Genomic DNA, 10498 nt, shown 5'->3' on the forward strand with positions numbered 1-10498 from the left:
AAAGATACCCACACCCCTTTCTTTCTGAGCAAGGAAAGACTCACTACTCACAAAAGAAATTAAGCAGATTAATGTGGTTCAGGTTGTGCTCCTGTGGAAACATCTGAGCATGGCTGCAGCTGGGAAGCCTGCGTCTGGGCTCCTTTGGAAAGCACCCCAGCCATGGGGATTGTGATCTCTTGCAGATTTCATATTTCAGTGTAGATTATGAAGCATTCTCATTATGTGTACAAATTGAGGGTCGGGAGAGGAAGGTGGTTTGGGGATGAAGCTGGCAGGAGGTAAGGACAGGGAGTTGTTGGGGGGTGGGGTGTCAGGAAATAAGTCCAAAATGCCAGATTTGATTGTGTGCAACATAGCATGAAACTCCAAACGGTAGGACATGGCACATAGACATTATCTCAAGATGAAAACCTCACCTTCAACCCAAGTTCACTTTGGAAACAGGACAAGCTAGATTGGGCTTGGTAGGGACAAATGTACTTTTCTTTTTAACACCAGGAGCTCATAAGGGAAGGGAAACAATTGAACAGACTTCTCAAAGCAGCAGAGAAAAAAAGCTGTTTTCCTGGTTTCTGCATATTGAGCTCGTAAGACTGTTCTCGGTGTGAGACACAGCTGTCCTTCAGAACACTAGCCCACTGGAGCTCCTCTTATAGTCTCCTTCTTTCTTCTTCTCCTTTTTTCTTTTTCAAAAGCTGCATGGGGGGAAGGTAAGAGGCTCCTAATATTCTGGGGGAAATTTTAAAAAAAGGAATTTAGATGACATTAGGAGGCATTGCCAATGCTGATGGTAGGAAATGGCATAATAGTTCATAGGCATGAACTAATTGAACTCAAGCTCATTGAGTTAATTTTTTTTTTTTAGGTCTCTATTGGCTTTCTTGAATGTAAGAAAAAGAATCTTCAGAGAAAAGGGAAGAGGAAGAGGGGAGGGGGTGAGTACACACAGTGAATGCTGCAGCAGAAACAGGGAAATTTAAAATACTCCTCATGTAAAATCTAATACAAATACCCCAATCTGTGAGAACCACTAGTCATTTGCTAGCAAAATTGAATGCTGGGGAGAAGTGCTGAGGCATTGTGCGGCTGGGGCCTCAGACAGGATGGTTAGAGGACAGGCAGGGACAATGGAGACCCTCACTATCAAGGGAAAGGATGCTTGCTCCTATAACTTCGTTGGCCAGGTTGTTTCCACCCAGTCTCAGCTTCTCTTTTGGGATCACATTTTTGCCGTTGTAATGTCGGTGGGTCAACCCTAATTTTACAGTATCCCAGAGAAAAGAGCTTTTGTGTTGTACTCAGCATAGCTATCGGTTTCCTGGCACCAGGATTTGGGATGTTTAGGAATCATTGCACTGTTTTGCATTGCAGACCAAGCCTAGTGTTGAGGAACCCAGCGGATGGTTTTACAAAATATAGACCACACTTGGAATCACTTCTATCTTAAAAAAAAAAAAAAAAAAAAAAAAAAAAAAAAAAAAAAAAATAAAAAAAAAAAAAAAAAAAAAAAAAGCTGCAGAATGCTTCCAAATTTAAAATTCGGTGGTAGTTTTTATTTTTATTTTGATTATTTTCTTAAAGTCAGAAGTGGTAGAGGTATTTAAAAATGAAAAAAAAAAAAATAGTTCCAGCTGTGTGATCGATCAGAGGGCGGGTAGAAATCTCTTTAAACTCTGTGCACATCGGTATTCGAGTCATCAATAAGTCTTCTGGCTGAACATTAGACGCTTTTCTTAAGTCACTTTAGCAGTTAATAGAGACTCCCCAAATTGCAAATCACTTCTTTCTTTATGGATGGATTAAGGTTTTAATGTGCAAAATTGTAAGAATGCTTAGGCTTTATTCGTAACTGAGGTCCTGTGTTCCCTGCCACCCTGTCTCCCCGCCCCTTAGTAAATGGTATTTATTTATCTGAAACGGAGAGTGTTCCACGGTCCCTGTGCGGTTATGGGACTACAGGAAGCTTGATTATAGATTGATATATAGGATCCTTCTAGGAAATGATTTTTAGTGAGTAATCTGCTCAATGTCTGGGGCTCACATTACCATTTCAGGGTCCCACAAAGAACAAGAATTTAAGTTTATCACCTTGAAAATGAGCAAGCGACCAGATTTAACCTGCTGTATTTTTCAGAAATTTAAATTGCTGCTATCATTTTCTGGGAGGAAAGAATCGAGATCGAGAAGGGGGCTGCTGATTGTGAAAATGTGTGTGTGTGTGTGTGTGTGTGTGTGTGTGTGTGTGTATGGGAGGGCTTGTGGTCCCCCCACCCAACAAAATGTACACACACACACACACACACACACACACATACACACACAGGCACACAGAGAGAGAGTTTGGGGAAAAAGTTCAATTTGCAAGTACATTTGGGGAACCCATTTTTAACAAGAATATTAATGCTTCCTCTGTTGCGATTGCTGTTATGTTCGTTCTTCTGGGGAGGGGCGTGAGTTTCCTGAGTGTTCTTAAAGTGCCCCTTTCCTGTAACTTTTCTTTTGGCTGATATCTCTTGCACTTTGCCTCACTATGGATTTGAGGAATCAATTTAGCTCCCCTGCTCTGAGAAGAGTTCCATTTGGTCGGGTATTTCGGTTTCCAGCTGCCTGTGAATACTTCAGTCAGTCCATCGTGTGTGTTGTGCGTGCACATACACATTTCATATCCAATAACTTTTTGCAGTCTCTTTTCGAAGCGTGAGAGCTCAGGTAGCCAGCAGAACCTAGTCCCTGGCCAGTTCTTTGCCCTTGTTGACTATGCTCCTGGTTTAGGTGGCTGTGTCTCCCGCAGCCAGCTCGCTCCCATTCAGGTGTTCCCATCCGCGAACCCAAATCAGCTAGCTTCATTCTGCCGAGGTGCAAAGGCATAAAGAATCAAGAAGCTTCCCCCAGACACCAGACAAGGCCTCGGCTGGAGGGGGCGCGATCTGGGCAGCAACGGGATCCCTCACCTTCTGGAGAGTCTAGCTAAAATGCCCAGATGTTCCTGAACGGTGGACCTGACCTTACCCTCCTGGACACATCTCAATACTGGTGGTGTGGTGGGGGTGGGGAGCATTCTACTGAGAGATAGCTGTTTTAAGATAACTCCGTGGGTGGCAATTCTTTAGGCCAAATGGGTTCTATTGGGACACATAGCAGCTGGCTAGAGGGGCTTATTTTAACTGCCTTCAGGACTTCATTGCCCCCTCAACCTCTCCAGCCCCTCTTCTATTTGAAACGGGATCTGAAGGATGGTAGCAAGTCACTTTCCCTCGTTTGGAAGCGGAGGGTGGGGGCAGGGATCTAGAAGCAAGACACCAAAGTGTCTGTATTAGCCTAGAGCTCCCGGCCCCCAACCCAGCAATAGCGGCCACCTGCTGGTCTCTTGGGAGAGCCCCGGACCTTGTCGGCTCAGGGAATACCCTAGTTCCTGGGCAGCCTCTGCTGCTCCATCAGGCGAGCCCCTCCTAGGTCCAAGGCTCTTTCTGACCCTTGAACACTACTAAACCTATTGTCCTTCTCTCTAAACCCGCACCTATGTAAAGGGCTCAAGGTAGTGCTTTCTCAGGAGACAAGGCCCAGCTCCTTCCCCAACAAATGATGTGTGTCAACACAGCTCTGCCTCAGTGACGCCCCCATCGGGGAATATGCTCCGGAGAACAGCACCTTTATTATTCCCCTTGTGTGTTAAAGTGACAGTTGCCCTAAAATATTTTGTCCCAACAGCAATAAGATGTTAATTCAGATAATATTAACGATAGAATTTAAACCTGCCTATTCCTCTTTAAAAATAAGAAATTTTATGTTTTAACCATTGAAAGGGAAAGAAAACATTAGGCTTCTAAAGAAAGACATTTAGGGCAATCTAAATATCAATACTCAAATATCTCTGGTACATCTTAAATATTTCTTTTAACTTATTCAAATAATAGTGAGAAAGATACTTTTTCTTTTCCTCATCTATCCTATTCTTACTATTTCTACTTTTGAGGAGAGATTGGAATTCTTGTGTGCTGTTAAACTATAGTTCAATCACATCTGCTTTCATCTTAACCTTTAAACACAATATTTTTTCCAGGTGCTTGATGTAAACATTAGGTATGTCACCACCTCTCTTAAACAAATGGATCACGAACATCTTTGCGCATGTGGTGAGGGGTAGTGCGTGTGCATTTATGGGGTTGGACCTTTGCATATTGGAGAACAAACCTATTTGAATATAAATTGCCTTCAATAATGATCTCAACTCTTGAGTGCGGATCTCAGTTCAGCTGAAGCAGAATCTTAGAGTTGTGGAGGATTGGTTTCAGACACCCACATTAGTGATGGAAAGATGCCTTTGAGTCTCCCCTACTTTTATTCATCCCTTGCAGTAGAAGAATTGCATTTTCAAACATATTCTGTATGTTTTCAGTATCATCAAGGAGTCTTAGAAATTTTTTAAGGAGGAGGAAAATAAGTTACAACGGACACAAACAGAAATATTTTGGGAAAGATAAAATATGTTTGTTTCCTAAAATTTAACTACTACAAATGGAAAAAAAAAAAAAAAAAAAAAAAAAAAAAAAAAAAAAAAAAAAAAAAACAAACAAACAAAAAAAAACCAAGCTTTCTTAAAACAGTTTTCATGAGATGATAACTTGCATTATAAATATATTTATTCTTCTCATTTCATGTCATTAGAATAAGTCTCATCCCAGAAATTGAATTTTAAATTCTATTTAATATTCCATCCTACCACATTTTAAAATGAGGACTATCTGTACCATGCTATGAAAAGAAACCAGAATATATTTATTGTTAAGGTATGAAAGATGTTGAGAAATAATACCATGAAGTTTGGAATAAAAATATTTTCAGTTAATTTTTACTAGCCTTTACACATTCATTATAAACTCTTCCAAGTACTTGTTTGGAAATAAACATTATCTCAGCTATGTATAGCTTATTAAGAGTATGAAATAATGCTTACTTTTGTAGGTGATTGTTGAATGTAAATAACGTTCGTGAAATAAGCTAACTCTGATGATTCATGGAAGTATGTTAAAAAAGATATGTTAAAGTGTTTTAGCTTACATTCTTATAGTTGGACACTGTTTTTAGATATGTTGCAGTATTTCTCATTTGGTGGATCGGCAAACTGCTTTGAAATGACTAGTAGAGTATAAGTAGATTGCAAGTAAACCTGGTGAATTAAGATGATTCTCTATCAGTTTAATTTATGTTTTATAGTTAGTTTAGCATTCTGATTTGATTGCCTTAGTAATGTGAATTGCCTACAGCTGCTGATGATACAGCTTTAATTCTGTTTTAAAGGTCATGTAAACATGTGCCTGTAGCATAAGGAATGCAAATTCAATTCCCTTTTAATGTTTTCTCACATTCACTTCACCGCCTTCACCTAGAAAATTAGTGAGATTTAATATAAAGTATTCTAATGTTATGATTTCATTAAATTCCTTTTTCAATGCTTTACTTTGCTTTTTGCAGGGTAAAGAACTCTTCCTCTGCTTTGCAGTGCATAGCTCATGCAACATATATCACTCATACTGGAGGCAGAAAAATATTTCTGTTATGATTTATTTACTTTTCTGATGCTTTTACTAATAAAGAGCTGAGAACTTCATTTCAGTCTCTACGTAGCCGCAGGTGAAAACGACACAAAACAAACTAGATAATCTAGCCACATTTTAGATTGCAGTAGAAAGAGGCAGAATATTGTGCAGGTATGTAGGAGCCTCTAGTCACAAGCATTTTCATAATATAAACACATAATTGAAACTGAGCTGTGGCAAACATAGCAACAGGAGAAAAACATTAAAAATATATGTGCCATATAGAAGAATGCCTTAGTTGTTCCAAATTCATAAGAAAAGTATATAAATTATGGCCTTCAGCTTCCATGGCTTACATTTTGTTTGCTATGCAGATAGTTAATTTTTTCCATTACTTAAAAATGTATTAATCCTTTGAGATTAATACAAGTTTGTGCCACTAAATTACATTAAAACTTTCAAAATGTACTTTAAGAAGTTGAGTAAGTCTTTACAAAATATGCAATTGTTAGTAGGAGAGACGGTCATGTGGAAATGAGAGAAATGGGGATGTAAAACATCCCAGCTGAAATAAAGTAGAACGTTTAATCTGATGTTTCTGGTAACACCATTGTGCTGTTTTATAATTTATATCTCTGCTTTTCATCTGTCTCTAAGCTGACACTTTTTTGCACTGAAACTTAGCTTGATGTCATGATTTCAGATATCTTTTTACTTAAATTGGATTGGCCAAAAGAATAGAATGTGAAAAAATATGGAAGTTAAAATATATGTATATGAATATATTTTGTTAGTATATTGTTAATATAACGAAAAGAAAAATAAAAGCACATATAAATGAAATCTGAATGTAATCAGCCTCCAATGTAGTTTAATTTAGTATTGAGGAACCATAATTCAAAAGTTCAGACCTCACCTTTGAAAGATAACTGCTGTTGCATTGTAAGAAATGTGTTTCGTTCTGTGTTTGTGCATTAAAACAGTTACCCACAACCCATGAATAACTATGAATCCCCATTGAGGAAAGGGCTATGGCCATGAACATCTTAGGTGCGGATATAAGTAGTTGATTTTTCAAATTTTACCTCTGGCTTACTGCTCATAGTTTTCAAATACTTCTGTGTTCCTCATTTAGTTAATAGAGGGGATTCATCATACAAAGTTTACATTTAAAGCTTTGAGAAAATGCTACATTTTCATTAGCGCTGTGTACTCTAGCAATATAATTCTGCAGAGATACCTGAATGATGACAAAATCAGTGTGGAATTAGACTCTGTTTTCTGTGATTTTGTCCTCCTGTTTTATGTCAGTACAACTTATAGATGAGATTGCTTGGAGATAAAAAATTTTTTGTTGTTTTAGTTTTGCACAGTCTTATTGCTAGTGTGTATGTGTTCTTACAATGAAAATCACAACTGGAAAAGCTGTGTTACACATAAATTGTACAAATTCCCAGTGTGTTTTGCCTTTGATAGAAAACTTTTAGTCATGTTGTTGTCTGGTCTGATGAAATTTAAATTGTGCAATAATACAGTCTTACATTTATTATTTTTTTTTTGAATTTGGTGTTTTGAATAATAGATTCAAAGGCAAGTTTCTAGTTTTTTATTCTGAAAAATAATTGTAAGAACTCTGTTCATAAAAGTATCCTTTTAAACAGAAAGGAACTGTAAATAAATTAGGTCCCCCAAACAAAATCACTGCATGAAGGTCTATGTGTTGTGTCTATGCTGAACACAGGAGGTCTATGTGTTGTGTCACTCATTTGCTTGTGTGCATTTGATATCACCTTAGTCAGATGATATTGCACTTACAAGTGTCAATTTCAATATAGGTACACATTTTTCCTTGATGACAATATTAGCACTATTATCCTATCACAAAATACAGAGATACAATTGAAAGTTAGCTATTTCATGACTGCATGCTCTCCCACTCAAAAAGCGAACAGTGTTCATGTGTGAGTGGCATGTGTCTCAGGGATAATCCCTACCTGAAATAGGTAAAAATAACATTTAAAAAAAAAAAAGGCACAAAGAGACAAAAAATATCAGCATTTACATTTAATTCAGGTATGTTGTAATCCAGCTACAAGATAGTTAACAGTCACACTTCTTTAAATTTTGTGCTTACACACATTCTGAAAAAAATTAGGGTGCTTTTCAATGCAGCTATCCCCCACAATTTATTTTCATATTTCTTTCAACTGCATTCCATTTCCACGGTTTTCTAATGTCCTGTAGCTTCCCTTGTTGAATAATGACACTTACTATTTGTGTTCTGAGAATGAATTATTTGAACACAAACAAGATATATGGAAGCATTTTGTGGCTGATTCTATTAATTTTAACCATGTCACTGCTTGGCTTTAAATATGAAGAGTTTTAAATGACTTCATTAAGTTAAAATAGCATTACAAAGCACCTGTGGTAGTCTTTTATCAAATCTCTACATAGTAACAATGATAGAAATTTGTCATTATAACTATTCAGAGAAAGTTTACAATTTACTTAAAATCAACTTTACTAGAATAACTGAAAGAAATAATGTGCTTGAGACAATGAGCCACAATTCGTTATTTCCTAATAATGTATGTTCTTGCATGTTCTACTATGTGTTTTTCTTCGTTATCTTCTTATATCTGAAGTTCTATTCCCACCCCTCTTCCCTCCACCCCATGTATTTGATCATCTCTTCAAGTCCCTTGGCTGAACCAATCTCTTTTCATGCAGAGGATAAAAAGAGAAGAACTTCAAAGTAGGTTCAGGTAATTAACAGCTGAGGGGAATATAATCTAAACCATAGGCCCTGCTTTGCACCCAGGCTGGCTCTCTGAGCCAGCCGGCAAGGGAGTGCCTATTCCCTATAGCATCTAAATCTGCTTCCTCTGAACAGCTCTGCCAGGCCTCTAGTTATCACATCTGCATTTCAAACACCGTGGCTCTGGCATTAATTATTAATTAGCCTACAGTCACCCTAGAGGATTCAAGTTCCAGTCTGCACATACTTATTCATTGACCTCTATCTTAGTTTTTGTTGGGGGGAAAACTCAGTAGAATGCTTAATAATTTCCTTTCTTGTAGACCTTCTGTTCTAGTTTCATGAAGAGGAAACGGTGTATTTCCCCCAAATTTGTTTACAGTAAAATGCTTTGTGAAACATTGAAGGACATAGAAGGAATAAAATTATTTTTAGACAGTATTGAGTGTAGAAAGGTTCTTTTTAATGTTCTACCAATTGACTGAATGTAGTTTCCTCAAACTGGGAGATAAAAATCATGGGAGAAAGCCAAATAATTCATTAGTTTTCAGTTCAAGCAACTGCAGAGCTTGTAAAGTGAACTAAATTCCATTTTTAGATAATACATGTGTATAATCAATGAGACCTATAGTGGTAGGAGCTGCTGAAAGCAGGAATGCCCAACAAATCTATAAACGCAAAATAATTTTTAAAAATGTAAATCTTCTTATTTTTGGTTTATTTAAAAAAAAATCCAAAGACACTCCTTTCTTACCAGCAAGCATTTGGATGTGTACTAAACTATTATGCTATTTGTGACAAACTTTTGGGCCTAAATGTGAAAGCCTTTACAGAATAGTATGAAGATTAACGGAATGAGCTGAGCCCTGCTATTGACTAAATGACCTTAAATCTCATATCATCTCTGAGATTCCAACTTCCCTTTAGGAAAATGAGATAACATTAGATCCTACCTCATGGAATTGTTATGAGAATTATATGACAAATGCATAAAATAGTTCATCATAGCGACTGACATATAGAAATGCTCAATTAGTATTAATCATTTTAATAAATACTTGTTCCATTATTTTGTTGTGAGGATTTGAGAGTCTTCCTTTGTTTTTTGTTTAAATATCAATTCCTCTTCAAAATAAATACATAAATGTCAATTCTGTGCTACATGTTCTTCTCAACTGGGGTTTTTGAAAAACCACATGTGAGCACAGCCCCTGTTATCCCACTCCTAAGTTATTTTTACTAGTGATCCTACTACCATTCAGTTGCCACCATAATCATCCTCTTCTTCACCCCAAAATCCTGTTTTCTTGCTTTGTATTCTGGCAGTTCTTCTAGAATCTAAACATCTCTGGTGCAAATCTTCCTGCCTAATATAGGAGCCCCTTGTGGGGCTTTTCTAAACATTTCAACTTTTGGCTTTGACCTGTGGAGTCCCTTGGAACCACCGTCTTCTTAAGTTGGTGGGATTGGGGGAGGGGTCTTGTTACCTGTGCCAAGACTGGGAATGTGATTCCAATACTAATGTAGAAAATAACAATCCCACCATTCACATTTATCATTTTGGTAATTTTCCCTGTATTATTTTCTTTGCTTTTAAATATCTATAGATATGATCATGATACTGCTTTATAAGCAATTTCATGTACTGTTTTCTTCAACATAACATTATATTACATGATTTCCCTATGTGATTGCAAACTCTTACTATTAATATTTTTTAAAACTATCACGTTGTTTCACCTTAAGAGTGTAACATAATTTACATAAACGTTCCTTTTTTGTTGACTTTTCAAATACTATGAATACAGTGTACTTTATATTCGAACACAAATTTATTTGTAAAATGTTTTATGACCACTTTTGGTTCTTAGTTTCAGTCTATGAACACACACACACATCTTTTTTTTTTTTTTATCACACACATTACCTATCCTTAGGATTGCGTCATGTGTCAATTAATGATCCTTCTATATCTTCATCCACCTTGAAAATAATGTTAAAAGGATAAGGTAAAAGAGAGAGTCAAAGTTTTACCACTTGAGATTTTGGTCAGGTTTACAAACTCGTATATCAAATTATAAATCCCTTAGCATCCAGCAGAAAACTTACCTTTATTTCTACCACATGAAACATCTGGGATTTTTTCTTTTTTTTTCTTTTTTCTTTTTTTTTTTTTTTTTTTTTTTTTTTTTTTTTT

The 10498-nt window shown here is 36.7% G+C and overlaps 1 pseudogene; it reads left to right on the forward strand.

The window, feature by feature from the left end:
- Window positions 1-1130: 1130 nt before the first annotated feature.
- LOC108294654 overlaps window positions 1131-10498 on the forward strand; it is a 126334-nt pseudogene continuing 116966 nt past the window's right edge.

This window comes from Cebus imitator, unplaced genomic scaffold (genome assembly GCF_001604975.1).
Source record: "Cebus imitator isolate Cc_AM_T3 unplaced genomic scaffold, Cebus_imitator-1.0 Scaffold595, whole genome shotgun sequence".
Classification (NCBI taxonomy): Eukaryota; Metazoa; Chordata; class Mammalia; order Primates; family Cebidae; genus Cebus; species Cebus imitator.